Genomic DNA, 15,004 nt, shown 5'->3' on the forward strand with positions numbered 1-15,004 from the left:
AGCGATATTACATCATACCCAATGATAACATCTGATTGCAGTTTCAGAGAGAAAGGGGGTGGGGAGGGAGAAGGGAGGGACAAGGACAAGGAGGAAGGAGAGGAGGAAGAGAGACAGGGGAGATTACACTATGTCCCCGTGATAAAATCAGACTGGAATTTCAAAGGAAAGAAAAGAAGGGACAGAGACAGGGAGAAATTACGTCTGTTCCTATAGAAAAATGTCTGACTATGTATCCCATCTGGAGGTTTCCCATATCATTTAAAATACTCATTTGCTTATTTTTTTTTTAAGTGGAGGGTTAGGGGTGTTACTCAGTTTTAGAGCATTTGCTAGGCGTGTGTTAGGCTCTGGATTTGATCCCCAGCACCTCAAAAATGAAAGTTTAAAAAGTTAGGGCTGGGGGGCACAGTTCTGTGGCAGGCTGCTTGCCTAGCTTGCACGGGGCCCTGGGTTCAATCCTCAGTAGTGCAAAAGAAAAAAAAGTTACATGAATCCAAATCAGGGTTTTGTGTAGGGGTGTTTTGAGACTTGTGTCTTTCCACACTGTCTCAAGAAAGATTCTCCCCTTGTCTTGACTATGCTTCTGTAACTAGAAATCATTTTTCCTTCCCTAAGGCTTCCTAGAGCATTCCTCGTCTCTCCCACAGGGTCTTGGTTGCTGGGCTGCCACTCTGTGACTTCTGAGAGGTGCAGCCTGCTGCCTCTCTACACCCAACCCAGCACAACACTCAGGACCCACCCAGTGCTATGTGAACCAGTGGTAAAAGATTCTCCAAGCAAAACGTCCTCCTTGTTACCTAAATACTCCTTTCTTCTCTAACTAACGATGCCCATATAAGACGTGTTAAAAGACAAGCCAGAAAAGCAAACACGTTCTTTAAAGTTCAGTTTTTTTTTTTTTTTAATGACCCTGGTGAGTAAGACAACCTAAAAGACAAAAGAAAAAAGAAAAAAAAAAAAAAAACGTGATAACAGAAGAACACCTTTCAGATCAGCTGAATGAAGTGTTCCCAAACTCAAACTCACTGACCCTTGCAACACCTCCTGTTGTGGAAGTAAGTGGATAATTAATTTTGCAGCTGGAAAATGGCCACACAAAAGAGGAAGTGATTTTTTTTTTTCCATAAAAGCAACAGCAAAATAAATCTGCTGAGTGAAGAGCCCCCAGAAAACACAGTGATGGCAAAATATTTAACCACTGGGGTCCACAACTGCACAACATGTCCATAACCCTCCTGCAGAAAGGAAAGCCAAGCTCTGACTGCAGGCGCTGGTGCTAATTCAGGCAGCAAAACCCTGGGGGCAAGAGCTCCAGTGGGGCAGGGCTGTGGGTCTTGCATCCCAAACGCATCCTAACTCAATTCAAAATCTGGGATTCCGTGGCTTCCTTTGGGAAAGGTTTGCATAATCTTACAGCCAAACAAATTCTTCCTGAACAAAAGCTTTTAACCCATCCATCTTCAATGAGCCTCAAGAGGCCAGGGGAGGGAGGACATTCATCAACTTCTGCGGGTTATCCTCTTTCTCCTCTAGCAGGCTACCCTCCATTTCCCTGGCATTATTGCATGTACACACAGGTGGGAAGGTGGGAGGGTGTGGTAAAGCAACAGTGTGTCCAAATTTTGAAAGACATTCCAGGGATTTACATTTTCTTGAGATATGCAGTGAAAGAGTTCTTTTGAAATGTCTGAAAAGTAGTTATATTCTCAAAAATAGAGATTGGCAGCAAAGCACAGTTTTATGAGATTGCAGGAAATTGAAAGGCACACAATAAAGTATCAATAGGATGCACAGCTCTGGGAAGAATGACTTCAGGATGTTCTCCCACCTAGGTGGGTTGTAGTTCCTCCCCTTCCTCTTCCTCCTCCTCCTCCACCACTACCGACACCTACCACCTCTGCCTCCACTCACATTATCTTTCTTGAGCTTCTACAGATAATTTTACAGTGTAAACTTGGAAAATTCACAAACTCCCATAAGTGGAGTTTTATATGATGCTGGGTATGTGTAAACACTAAGCCAATTCCTTCAATGCCTGAAAATCTTTTAGTTAGCAACTATAAGAAACCCACTTTTTAAATTACTTGTCATTAAAAGAAGAACCTAATGCCAGTTCATTTCAATAACAATACAGATATACATTGTGCAGTTGAAAAATTCATAAACTTCACTTGCTATATTAATATACTAAATACATTATCTTGGCTCAGAGTAGGTACCTCTATTTTTAAAGTCTTTAAAACCAAGGTTGTTCAGTGCCAAACACACTTCTTTCAAATCAAGGAACACATATTTGTGTGCTGATCTGATGAGCAAGAATCAAAAAAAAAAATAAGAATACAGAAAATGTGTCTTTTTTAATGAAAGGAGATAATGATAAAGGGAAAATATTTTGTTGTAAGTAAGCTGTATTAAATTTTAAAAAAGCAGTCTTATGAATCCATCAGTTTATAGAAGAAAAATACTGGTGGCAATAGATAAAAGAGAAATGTATTTTAAATTAATAGTATCCTTCCTGAAGATACTTATTTGAAACTCAGTTCATGGTATGTCACTTTAAGGAAGAAATGGAATATTCTAAGTAGTGTTATAGCTGAACAGCTCAGAGCAGGATTTTATTCAGAACATGCGCACTCTCCCATGAGCTATATATGTACATTTTTGTGATAAATTTCTTTTAATCCCCTGCCACATACTTCTCATTTGCATAATTTTGAATGCAGCAATAACTTTGTCTATGGGGAGAAAACAAGAACAAGGAGCATCCTAAAAAAGAACAAACAAGTTCTTCCTAAAGGCTAAAAAATCAGCTTATAGGGATGTTCACTTAGCAACTTTTTTGTAGTTGCTGTTTTTGAAAACTTTTTAGGGCAGAATTTAACTTTGAGACCTTGGTATAGGTCTTTTGGGGGATAGTAGAGATACAGTACTATCTTCAAGGCCATATTTGTTAGTTCCTCAAAGGTCCCCAGGCAGAGTGACTTTAAAACCCATCAAGGGCTCCCATTTCAGCAAGAGCCCTTGGCCCCATCGCCCAGTATCAACAGTGGCCAATGCTGGGAGAATGAGGACTGGGGACCAGACATCTTTGGTCCCAGAGATAAGACATTCTCCCACAAATTCCTACCTATACTATGATTTTCACATATTGATACAATCACTATCTTAAAATTTATATAAGGATAGGGAATGGGACATTAAGTCCTCCCCCATTTGGTCTGAAATTGAAATTAATAAATAACTATCATGTGAACTACTTCAATATTTTGCACCAAAAAAAATTTAAAAACTTGAGAAATACACCATTTTCATAATCTGTCATTTAAAAGTTAAAAGTCTGAGGGACAGAGAGTGAATATATCAATAAAAAAAATGCTTTACTTTCCCCTAACATAATTTAAAACCTCAAATCTCTGTGGAAGGGTCCCCTTACACTTTTATGTATGTTTCTTTAAAAGCTATTTCATATTTCATGTGCTTCAAGGGAAGCTATGGAAATTTCTTTTTGCACACAAAGAAGTCGGTAAATGAATTTCTTCGAACTCTCCGATACGGTTATAGAGTGTCACCCCGACATATTTTCTTTCTAGGAATTTTGTCAGGATTTCTTTCATACATGCTTTTCCTGCAGCAATTGGTTATTCAAAGCCTAAAATAAAATCTTCATTTGTTGTGAAGTGAACTTTATCCCCTCTCAAATCCTCAGCAAGATATTTCTCCTACAGGGCTGGCATTTTTTCTGTTTGTTTGTTTTTGTAAAAAAATGGGGGTAGGAGGAAAGCACAATTGCCTGGTTTTCATAAACAATTTCAAAGGAAATGAAACAAATTCAAGGATACTCTGTTCTGCCTCTTGAAGGCTGACCACATCCTTATGAGATGCCAAGGAGATCTACGAATGCAGCAAACACAAAGAGCCTTCCTTTAAATAAAGGTCTCTGGTGTCCCACCAGAAAAGGACCAGGGGACTCTTTGGCTGTTTTTACTTTTAGTTGTGTACAGCTCTTAATCAAAGCATATGGGGAAAAAAAATCTATTAGGCAGTTTTCGAAACTGTTACCCCAGACACAGCTAATTGTTGCAAGGATGAATGTGAAAAACAAATTCAGAGCCTTGGACTCTCCGGCTCACAATTCTTCTGCCAGTTTCCTCTGTCGTTACCATTATTAGAGACATTTTCTGAAGATCTCTTTAAACTCATTCTCAAGTTTCAGAATTCCAAATAGGTTGTTTATATCTTGATTGGAAGATTATATGGTTCAGGAAAAACTAACTCTTTACAATTGCTTCATGCCGTATTTCTCTTGAATTAATTTTCCTATTGTAAGATTAAATATAAAAGATAAAAAACTATGGGCCAAATTAAGATTTACATTGAAAATGATGTGTCTGGAAAATATTTGTCTTGGCACAAGTGTTATGGTTTTGCCGTCCGCTGAAAGTGCTCCGAGTTTATCCAAAATCTAACGTGACTTAGCAAATTAGGGTGTGCTCCTGGACGCTTCTTTCCCCTTTGCAGGAATCTTGGTCCCTGTCTTTATTTTCTTTCTTGTTCTTAAATGAGCAGATGTTCTTCTGGTTTAACATTTAATAGCACAGTTTCTTTTTAAACACCCGCTTTGCATGATATATAGGGACTTTCTAGCCCTCCGCCCTTCCCTCAAAAGTCTACTATGTATTTTTTTCCTTTAGATATAATTTATTCCCACAACCAGACCAAAAAAAAAAAAAATCAAATGTTTAACAAGTGCTTTTTGCCAATAGGGGTGTCACTGGATGGTTAAATTTCATTGACTATGTTTTTGGGACTGAAAAGCCTCCATTTAAACAGCTGAGACTTTTCTAAAAATGTCTTCAGGTTCAAATGCCTTAGGAATTATCCTGCAGTTGATTAGCATCAAAATAATTAGATTCTTGGTCCTGTCTGTTTGAAAGCTGTAAGAGGGAAGTTGCCTGAAGGCAGAACTTTCTCTTAAGGTCTGTATGGTGACCTTCTCACCCATCTTGAGAGTTAGAGAACGGGCAGGACTGACCTTTACCTAACCAGAGAGAAAGGCAGTGCAGGCAAAGCACCCAGCCAAGTCATTCCTTGGTGGTTGTTGTTGTTGTTGTTTTCCATTTAAATCCTTAGTCCACATTTTGCAAGTAGCTTGTTTAATGCATGATGAAAGGGCATGAGTACCAGACAACTGTGGTTCATATGCAGAATACATTTCCCAGCTGCATTTGTGAAGAGTACAGTAAGAATTGTCTCAGTTAAATGTGTGTTCATCTATTAGTCCTCTGGACTATTACGGAAATAACTTTTATCTTACCAATTTCTTAGTGTATCTATAATAGAGCTAAAAAGTTAATTTTTTAGCAATATTAATTTTTTATTTCCTTTTATTTTTCTGGGTTTTTGTTTGGTTGGAGTATTTGTTTTTGTGGTACTGGGGATCAAACCTGGGGCCTTATGCATATCAGGCAGGTGCTCCCCACGCTGAGCTACACCCCCAGCCCAGCAATATTCTTCAGGGTCTGATGAATAAAATACAAATTTAGACAAATAATTAGCAGAGAAATTCCTTGCAAGAGATGTTTGACTGTGTGTGTGTGTGTGTGTGTATACATACACACACACATATATATACATACTAAGTTCACTTCTAACAAGTGATGAACACATCTACCTATTATCAGTACAACAAAGCCCCCTAAGAAAAAGCTCATTTCACCTAAATGAAAAAGTATGCCCAGTTAATACAATGGGTATTTGACTATGTTAGATCCATCATGGTCATAATAAAATTCTCATATGTTTTAATTCATTTACGCATGCCTGCATTTAATGTGCTTTGAGACCATGTCTACAATTAATATGATTTATGAGAAAAGAACATGTGCAATTTTGGGGGTACACCATACATATTTTTTTTTCTCCTATGAATGAAAAAGTATAAGAAAATGGCTCAAGGAAAAATCGTTGGCCCAGAGCACATTAAGATGGACTGACAGAGCCCTGAGTAAACTTGGGGGAGTTAATGATATCCTCTTATCTGACCCTGACACATTTGCAGCATGTAATTTACAGAAGCTCTGTCCAGGGAATCTTGACAAATGCTCCTAAGGACGTCAGGGCAATGTTCCATGCTAATGTAAAACAGATGTGGGTCAGATACCCCCATTCATCACTTAAGCAGAGTCTCAAACTCTTTCGGGGAGGAATGACATTACCTGCTGTTAACTCTCCTCCTTTCAGGAAATTGCTCCCAAACACAGTAGCCCTCTAAAGGGTATACACTCAAACCCATCACTGTTTCAAAAACCCATCTGAGAACATGACTGTGGAAAATCAAACATATATCTTGGTTTCATTTCATGACTACTTCAGGACATGTTTGCTCAATATTAATTGACCCTTTGGGACTCAGGATTCTAAATACAGAAAGGAACAGGTCCTATCCTTGGGTATCCCACAATACTTGAATGAGCTGGTATTTTAAAATTTCTAATTATCCATAAATTAAACCTACATTTAAGGAAATGCAGAACTGATTCACCTTGATGATCATTCTTTGATGTGAACCTTGTTGAATGTTAACTGTGCAGCTCTGACTGAGACTCACAAGCAACATCACAAACCAGAGATGCATGTGGCCTTTTAATAAGAAGGGCTTCAGCTCTGCCCTCCTCAAGCTGAGAATGTTGGGCCACACTATATTCCTTTTCCCCTAAAACATTCCTCTCCACTCAACAATCCAACAGCATAGAGGGCAGACATTCTGACCTACTGAAGGAGGAAAATAGTTTCCCAACTCAACAAGGAAATTTTTTTCTTTCATCCAGACCATGTATAAAGTAGGCAAATATTTCCATGGTGGCCCAAAGTCAATGTCACAAGAGTCCATCTACCAAATACCAGAAGACTACCCAAAAAATGCCCTGCAACCCTTCTCTTCATGGGAAGGAAGGTGCATCCTTAAGATATAGGAAAAGTAAAAATAAAAAACCATTGAAAAGACCAAATAATGCTGGTTTAAGGGTACTACCAATCAGTAGATGTCATTTCTAACCAGGGAAGGTAGAAGACAGTCTTGCAAAAGTCTAAGAATAAACATGGTCTTATGGGAAATGCACTGGGGTCTCTTTCACAGGCTTTTGGAGAAAGTGGAATGAGCATTCATTGAAGATGCCTGAAACCTGTAGCAGCTCTCCAAATGTGAGAACACATCTGAGAGCACAGTCTGACAGGAACCAGAAGCAACTGTGCCACTGGGTGTAAATACCATTTACCTTAATTCCACCCCACATCCAATTGCACCAAGAATGCTGCTTGTTGTCTTTTGCCACATGAAAACCTATTGGTATTCCTAATCCTAAATTTGCACAGGCAACTCTACCTAGTTGGGAAATATACGGGCCCTCAGCAAAGTCAGTTCTGTAGGTCTTTGATCTGCAGAAATTGAAGTCTGTTCCTGTAGATAGGAACAAGATAAAATTTTTGTAATCTTGTGATTAAAAGAATGCTCCCCAAGGGCTGGGGAGATAGCTCTGCTGGTAGAGTGCTTGCCTCACACACACAAGGCCCTGAGTCCAATCCCCATCATCACAAAAAAGGAAAAAAGGGAGAGAGAGTGCTCCCCAATTGTTAACTCAAAATCACTTACACCATCCCTTCGTTTCCAGAACCTTTCTATCGCACCCGTTGTTTCCGCCATCTTTGTCCTTCTCTGGTGAGAGGGAAGCACCTCTGGGCTCCAGATTCTCTTGTCTGTGAGGCTAGGTATCATGCTTCCTGTTCTAATCCAGAATTTTGTATTACAGAAGATGGGTGGCATGTTTTAATGTCTTTATGTCAATATTAAATTGCAGTAAAACCAAGAATTAGCAACAGTAGGCCAGCCGGCTTGCTCCTCACCCTTAGCTCTTGTTTTTACTGTGGTGGGTTCTCATATTATTATTATCATAGTGATTCAAATATAACCAGTTTTAGAGCATTGTATTTATGGGGACTATCTTATCCTAGCACTAAAATGACTGCCTCTGAATGAACATCAGTTGGAGTCTTTAAGCTGCCTCAGTGGAATTCTTGCAAACACCTCTAGTCACCAAGAGTCTGCCTTTCCTTCTATGTCACTGTTTCCACATTTGCTTTGTTTGTTGGAGACAAGCAAAAGGGATTTGTTTGGGTTTTTTTTTTTTTTTTTTTTTTTTGGTCAGAGGTTTGTGTGATAATTTTAAATAAACAATAATACAATCCTTACTTTAACAAAAATCACTTAAAATGGCTGGGACCTGTGTTCCTCAATATAGTTGTATGGGACAATTCTTTTCAAGATTTTCCAGGTTTAGCAAGAAAGTGAAACAGAAGATGAGATAGCTTGAACAACTCAGCTGAGCTAGTGGGTAGCTTGGAATCCAGTGCTTTTGACCTTAAGCCTCTCTTCAGATCCTTGACTTGCACCCATGCTGCAGCAAATTCACCACTAAAGAAGAATTTCTTTCTCTCTCCCTCCCCTCCCCACTATCATGCTGAGATTGAACCAAGGGCATCTTACCACTGAGCTGCATTTCTAGTTCTTTTTATTTTCCTTTATTTTGAGACAGGTTCTCAGTAAGTTGCCAAGGCTGGACTCCAATGAGCAATCCTCCTGCCTCAGCCTCCTGAGTCACTGGGATTACAGGCAGATGCCACCGAATCTGATGAAAATTCTCTTTCTTTTCTCCCTTATTTGCCTTATCTAAATAGTTTAAACTGCCTTATCTAAGGAAAACCTTGAGAGTGTGGAATTCAACAAAGGGGCTCCACAATCAAGTTGGAGAATGCTGAGTTAAACAAAATTAAACAGTTTTCCATACTTCAGGACTTGTCAGAGCATTTAGTAGGCACCAGGACCCTGACAGATAAAGGCATATGATTGTGACTTCTAATTGTGCATTCAGAATACTTTTTCCCCAAACCACTGTACCAAAAAGCCCATTTTGGGGAAAAAAAAAAAACTTTATTATGAGGTTCCGTTTGGCTTCTGGGTGCTCAAAGATAATTACAATACAGTTTTATTCCTCTTGAAGCTAACTGTCAAAGGGACTGGGAATGGAGGCATAATAAGACAGTACTATGTATGGTATGTCTTAACAAGATGTAAAGATAGTAATGTGGCATCATAGAGGATAGAATAAGAAATTTTGCCTGCAAGAGCTAGGGCAGGACAAGTAGACCCTGCACTGGAATTTTTCCCAAGGAGTCACACAGAGGATCAGTTCCAGAGGGGGCATTTATGAATCCCAGAACAGATGCAATCATTTAACTGAATTTTTTAAGTGTAAGCTGCCCCAAATGAGACACTAGGATTTTGTAAGAAAAAAAACAACAACAGTCATTTCTTTAAATAATACTTGCCTCCTTCATTAGCTCAGCCTGAGAGTTAGCTTCATAGCCATCCCACAGCTAAGAAATAACCCCTTCGATGTAGAAATACCACCCTGGGATCCTACAAAAGGCACTGGCTCTAATATTAAGCAAAATAAGTCAGGCACAGAAAGACAAAGAACATACCTCTCACTTGTATGTGGGAGCTCAAAAGTTGATCTCAAAGAAGTAGAGAATAAAATAGGGATTAGCAGAGGCTTGAGGAGGGTGTTAGGAGGGAGGAATAGAGAGAGGATAGTTAATGGAGACAGACACAGAGCTGGATAGGAGGAATAACTTCTAATGTTCCACAGCACAGTAGGACAACTATGGCTGACTTAGTTAAATATTTCAAACTAGCAGGTAGAGAAATTTTGAATGTTCACAACAAAAGAAATCATGTAGCATGAGGTGATAGATACTCCAGTTACCCTGATTGGATCATTACGTGTATTTTAATGTCACACTGTAACCCATAAATATTGTGCCAATTAAAAACAAAAGCATAGTTGCATAGTTTTAAAACAGCACTATCTCAAAGGCCTCCCAGTTTGCCATCTTTCCATTGATCATCAGCAGGGACAATGGAATCACTAATCCAAGAAACTCTTGTTTACTGACCTCAAGCGAAACGTCAAGAGTAATTTTTAAGTATTATATACTTTGAAAAATATACACCTCTGATGAAACCCAGACTGTTTTGCAGAGACAGATTCTTTAGAGGGGGAAAAAAAACACAACAAAAAATAGTACACAACTAATGACTGAATCAAGTCTCCTGTGTCCACAGTACAAAGCACACATTCAGCCCCTAATTGAATAAATATGCAAGTATTCAGATTTCTGTAGATATTGCCATTTTGCAAATGCAGTAATAAATTAAAAGCTTTACATTGCATTCCAACCAAATATAAAGGGTTGATTCAGACCATTGGCCTTGCCCTAGAATCTACCACAACTTTTCTGTATATTACTGACTACAAAAAAAAAAAAAAAAAAAAAAAACAACAACTTTTTATTCTAGTAGCTTAGATATAAACTAAGCAATCACACTCCATTTTTTTTTCTCCTCAATGGCTGAAGGGATTTAAATGAGCCTAAACACCATGGGGTCATTGCCGTTGATTGGCCCAATGTACAGAAGAGTAAAGCTGACACCATTTCTATTTAAATCAACTCAACAGACACACAAAAAACAGTTAATGCAGCAGGAAAAAATGTTCTTGTGGCTCTCTTCAGTGGCATGATGTGAGATGCAGTGATCGGTTGCTGCTTTCTCCCTGTCTGCAAAAAGGAGATTTGGTCCAAGTCACTGCTACTCTCAGAATCCTCCAGCTCTCACTCAGGAGGCCACAGCCAAAGCCTACCTTTAAAAAGCGGGGCTCTCCTCATATTCCTTAAGGGTAGCAACCGCAGCCTTCAGAACAAACCAAAGGCACTAGGTCCATCCCAGTCTGTGGATTCTACAAATGGAAAATCAAGGCTTTTCAAGAATGGTTTTCTCTGTTTCAAGAGCACAGCGTGGCAGACTGGACACATGCAAAGGGCCCAGGGTGCTTCGGATATAGCTGGAACAGGCTCATTTATGTTTGTAAACATCCTTGAACCTTTGTGAACGTGTAAGATTCCTCAAGCCCTGGTAATGAGCTCGTGAGCTGCTCTAAGAAAGAAACAAAATGACCCTGGAGCTTTTGAGAAGCTGCCGCTTTGGTCCGGAATGTCTGACCCAGCTTTGTTTGACACCCAACAAATCTCTTTAATCAAAATCACTCCTCTTTCTTCCACAGATGAATTTCTGGAAAGTGTAAAGGGAAGGAAGGGCCTCCTTTGGGAAATGGGTTGGTGGCCAGCCACCTGCTCGTCTGGTTCTTCGCAATGATAAAAGGTGGGCAAAGGGCATGGGATTTGTCAAATGGACAAAACAAATGGCTGACCCACAAGACCAGCAGCAAATAGCTCCTGGATGTGTGCCCAAAGATGTCAGAAAAATTTCTCTCTTGAAACAGGAGCTGGCCACAACACCAGGGTAAACCCTACTGCTTTTACCTGAATCATCAGCACAAGAGAAGACAAGGCTTTTGCATGGGTGGTGAAAAGGACCTTCACCAAAACATAGAAACAGAAAAGTACCCATGGCGACCATTTTTAATAGTCCATTTTTAATGAATGCATCCCTTCCTTACATCTTAGATGGACAAACAACCATCATCTTGCCTTGCAGCTAAAGAATTTGAGATCATTTGTTAACACTGTGGTCCAAAAAACGACAAGGAAAATCAAAAGCAGTCTCGAGTTTTGTGTACACATATTAACACTTAACTGCTTCTCCCTAATAAGTTTCAGGATTAACAAATGTTTGTCAAAAGAAACTGTGCTGAGCAACTGAAATCTAATTTGAAATGGAACCAGGATAGTCTAATACATATATGCATGAAATGGAGAAGCAGCCTAATAAGCGTAGCTGACACCAAATATGCAATTTACATACATTACACACTAATAATCTCAATTTTAATATTATTCTTTAAAGGCAACTGGATGGGTGGTTGAGTTAAAGGTTTTCTTTTGTAAGACGTGAATAAGAACAGAAGTTGATCCTGGCGTCTTCTGCCATTAACCACAATCTCGTTAGTAAAGATCTCTCTGCTCTTTCTGGGTCTATTCCAGGGAGGGCATCTCAATCCCCCACGGTCGGGCGTGAGGATTCAACCAGACTTAGACGAATGGTCAATAAACTTGATGAGATCTGCAGACCTACTCTTTGTTCCTGAGGTGCTGAGCGGCAAGCAAACATTCAAACATCTTCAAGCCTGGTACACAAATCTTTATGAGACTTTTTTCTTTCCTCTAGATTATCCATGAAATAGGACAGGTGTACTGGTTATTCAATTACCTCTTACCCAAGACCTGGACAAAATTCAAATGAGGCCTCTGAGCATAGCTCTTACCATGGGGATTTATTAATAACAGTTTAAAAAAAATAACAGTTAAACGTTCTTTAAAACAAAACCTTTTTATGTAATTTAAGCCTATTTTTTATATTTTCATTGGTTTCACTCATAAACTAGAAACTAAAATCTGCCCATATGCTCTAAACATAAAATGTGTTCATAATAATCCAGATTTATACCAAATGTATTTTTAAGTATTGCTGAATTGAGAGGTACTCAAAATTTATGGCCTCTGAGGTTGCAAACAGGACTTCCTCTTTTTAAGAAGGAAAAGGCTTTAAATGAGTGTAGGAAGGGCTCCGAAAGCTTCTTGGGTATCAAATGGCTCCGTAGGAAAAAAAAAATGTCAACGATATAAGAGTAAATGAATCAAAACCATATGGATCAAATTTTCCCTAAAATACACAGTTTGAAAAATTAAGGAGGAAAAGTGCTTGGCAGAAATGTGTTTCAGGTTTTACCAAACCCAAAACATTTGAAGAATCATTTGCAATGGTTGATGAACCCTAAATTCAAGTGGCCCCAATTTTGTATACTACAGAACAATAGAAAGGCTGCCCAGGAGCATGGAATCCACTGATACTATTTTTCACTCAAGAAATCCCTAGAAGCCGTCACTAAGGAACTGTGGAGTTTGTTGAAGGAGAGTGGAGGTGGGCGTGAAATGATAAAAGTTTGTTAATTTCATTGGTCTTGTTTTGGGGGTTTGGCTATGTGTGTTTGGGGGTAGGAGAGCAGTGTGGGTCATATTTCTTGCCTAGGAAAGTTAATTAGAAGAATATGAGCCAAATGTTAATTAGTCTCATGTCTTAAGCATATGGTAGCATTTCCTGGCACTCCATATTCCAAGACCATTCCCTGTCCCTCCTGCACATGCTGAAAGGTGCTGGAAACATACTGTCTGAGGATGAAGGAGAAATAGGTTTCTATTTCCCCATATTCTGTGTTGTCCCTACAACAAAAGAACATGTAGTTCAGACAGTTATTCTGAGAAAGTTGAAAACATTGGGGTTTTATAGCCAATCACCCACCTCACCCATCACTGAAGATCTCTCCTCAGGTAGTCCCTCTTGGATCCAGCTTTGGAGGGACTGGAAGCCCAGTCCTCCATTTGTGAAGCCCTCCCACCATGTTTACAGAAAAATCAGCTCAAATGTCAGTACCAGAGCCCACAGAAAGCTTCTCAGAACATTATGCATCCTTTGGTAGAGACCAGAAATAAAAAATATGTAATTGGAGGAACTTTTTTAAAAAAAATCTTTAATATAATTTGTGTTCACAGAAGAATTAGTAAGAAATAGGAGATAGGTTTGGTGCTTAACCCTGCCAAGAACTCATTCTGTTATTTAGATGATTGTGTTGTCTGGGCCTCAATTTTCCCACAAGTAAAATGGGGATGCTCCCCAGATAGTTGCTGATTGCTTGATAACAAAGAAAAATTGCCATCAATTAAGTTGCCCTGGTACTACTTTCAGCAACTCAAGGAAGGGTATGACCAAAGTTTCCCATTGTTTCTTGTTTTTGTTTTGATTTTGGTATTCTGAGATTTAGTCAGCCACGGTACAGGACAATGCCTTGCTACACTACCTGACCATCTGTACAGGTGTGAACACTCTGGATCCTTGTTTCCCACTTGCCCCCCATGAAGCAGAGACCTTCCCTGAGGAGAGGCCTGGAGATGTCTACGGAGCACCATTTGGCAAATGAGTGTTTCTGAGCTTTAATAAAATCTTTGCTGGAGACATACATCGTGAGAGGCACCAAATGAAAACCAACATTATCTACGCACACATACAGAGAAATGGTCTGCCTACCTTTATGATGTCTATTAATTTCATCACAGAAAAAAAAAAAAAAAAAACTAGAAAGTCCAGTCTATGATGATGATCCACACACAGCCCAGCTCATGATTTCCAAATGGTCAACAATACATCAACTTCAATAATGCCAGAGAACACAGCAAATAAAATGCAGAAATATTTTTAACATGTCAAGGAGCTTCCAGAGAAGAGATCTACAATGAAGGGACCAAACCTGGAAAGGCGAGACATATTACATACACTACCACCCCGAAAGGACCCTAGAAAGCTAGAAAGTGATAAGCAAAAATATTAACAGTGGCCTCTCTGGGAGAATATTTTTTCCTGGCTCCAAGGATATTTAAATTTTGTTTCCATCTTTATGCAAACACATGCAATTCTTTTATTACTAGAAGCAGTTAAGAGATTAATGGAAATAATATTTAGCAAAAAATAGTATAAAGTAACATGAACCTAAAGTTTACTAAATTATTTTTAAAAAATGACTAAAACCCTCTGCCTCTGTTTTTCCATAAAGCCTTTCCTCTTCACTCCAGCGTGTGCTATGGTGGATGAGATCTTAGACCAAGAATCCTGGAATCTAGTCCCAATTCCCTCCCTATTAGTCTTATGGCTGCCGGGTCTTTGGGGGCCTTAGTTGAACCATTTGCATAACTGATGACCAGACAGAAGTGGAGCAGGTAAAAGAGGAGGTGAAAAGGAAAAGGAGAAAACACAATTGCAACATGAATTCTTTGTTGGCATCTTCTGATCCAACATGTTAATCAGTGCTTCTCTATAATAAGCAAATGATAATATATATATATATATATATATATATATATATATATATATATATAT

The 15,004-nt window shown here is 39.0% G+C and overlaps 1 protein-coding gene across 1 annotated transcript in view; it reads right to left on the bottom strand.

Moving 5' to 3' along the window:
* The window catches only part of Pax3 (paired box 3), a 91,757-nt gene that overhangs the window by 1,752 nt on the left and 75,001 nt on the right, over positions 1-15,004 (bottom strand). The window lies entirely within an intron of this gene.

Source organism: Marmota monax, unplaced genomic scaffold (assembly GCF_021218885.2).
Source record: "Marmota monax isolate L192 unplaced genomic scaffold, Marmota_monax_Labrador192_F-V1.1 WCK01_AAM20220418_F8-fsc00041, whole genome shotgun sequence".
Classification (NCBI taxonomy): domain Eukaryota; kingdom Metazoa; phylum Chordata; class Mammalia; order Rodentia; family Sciuridae; genus Marmota; species Marmota monax.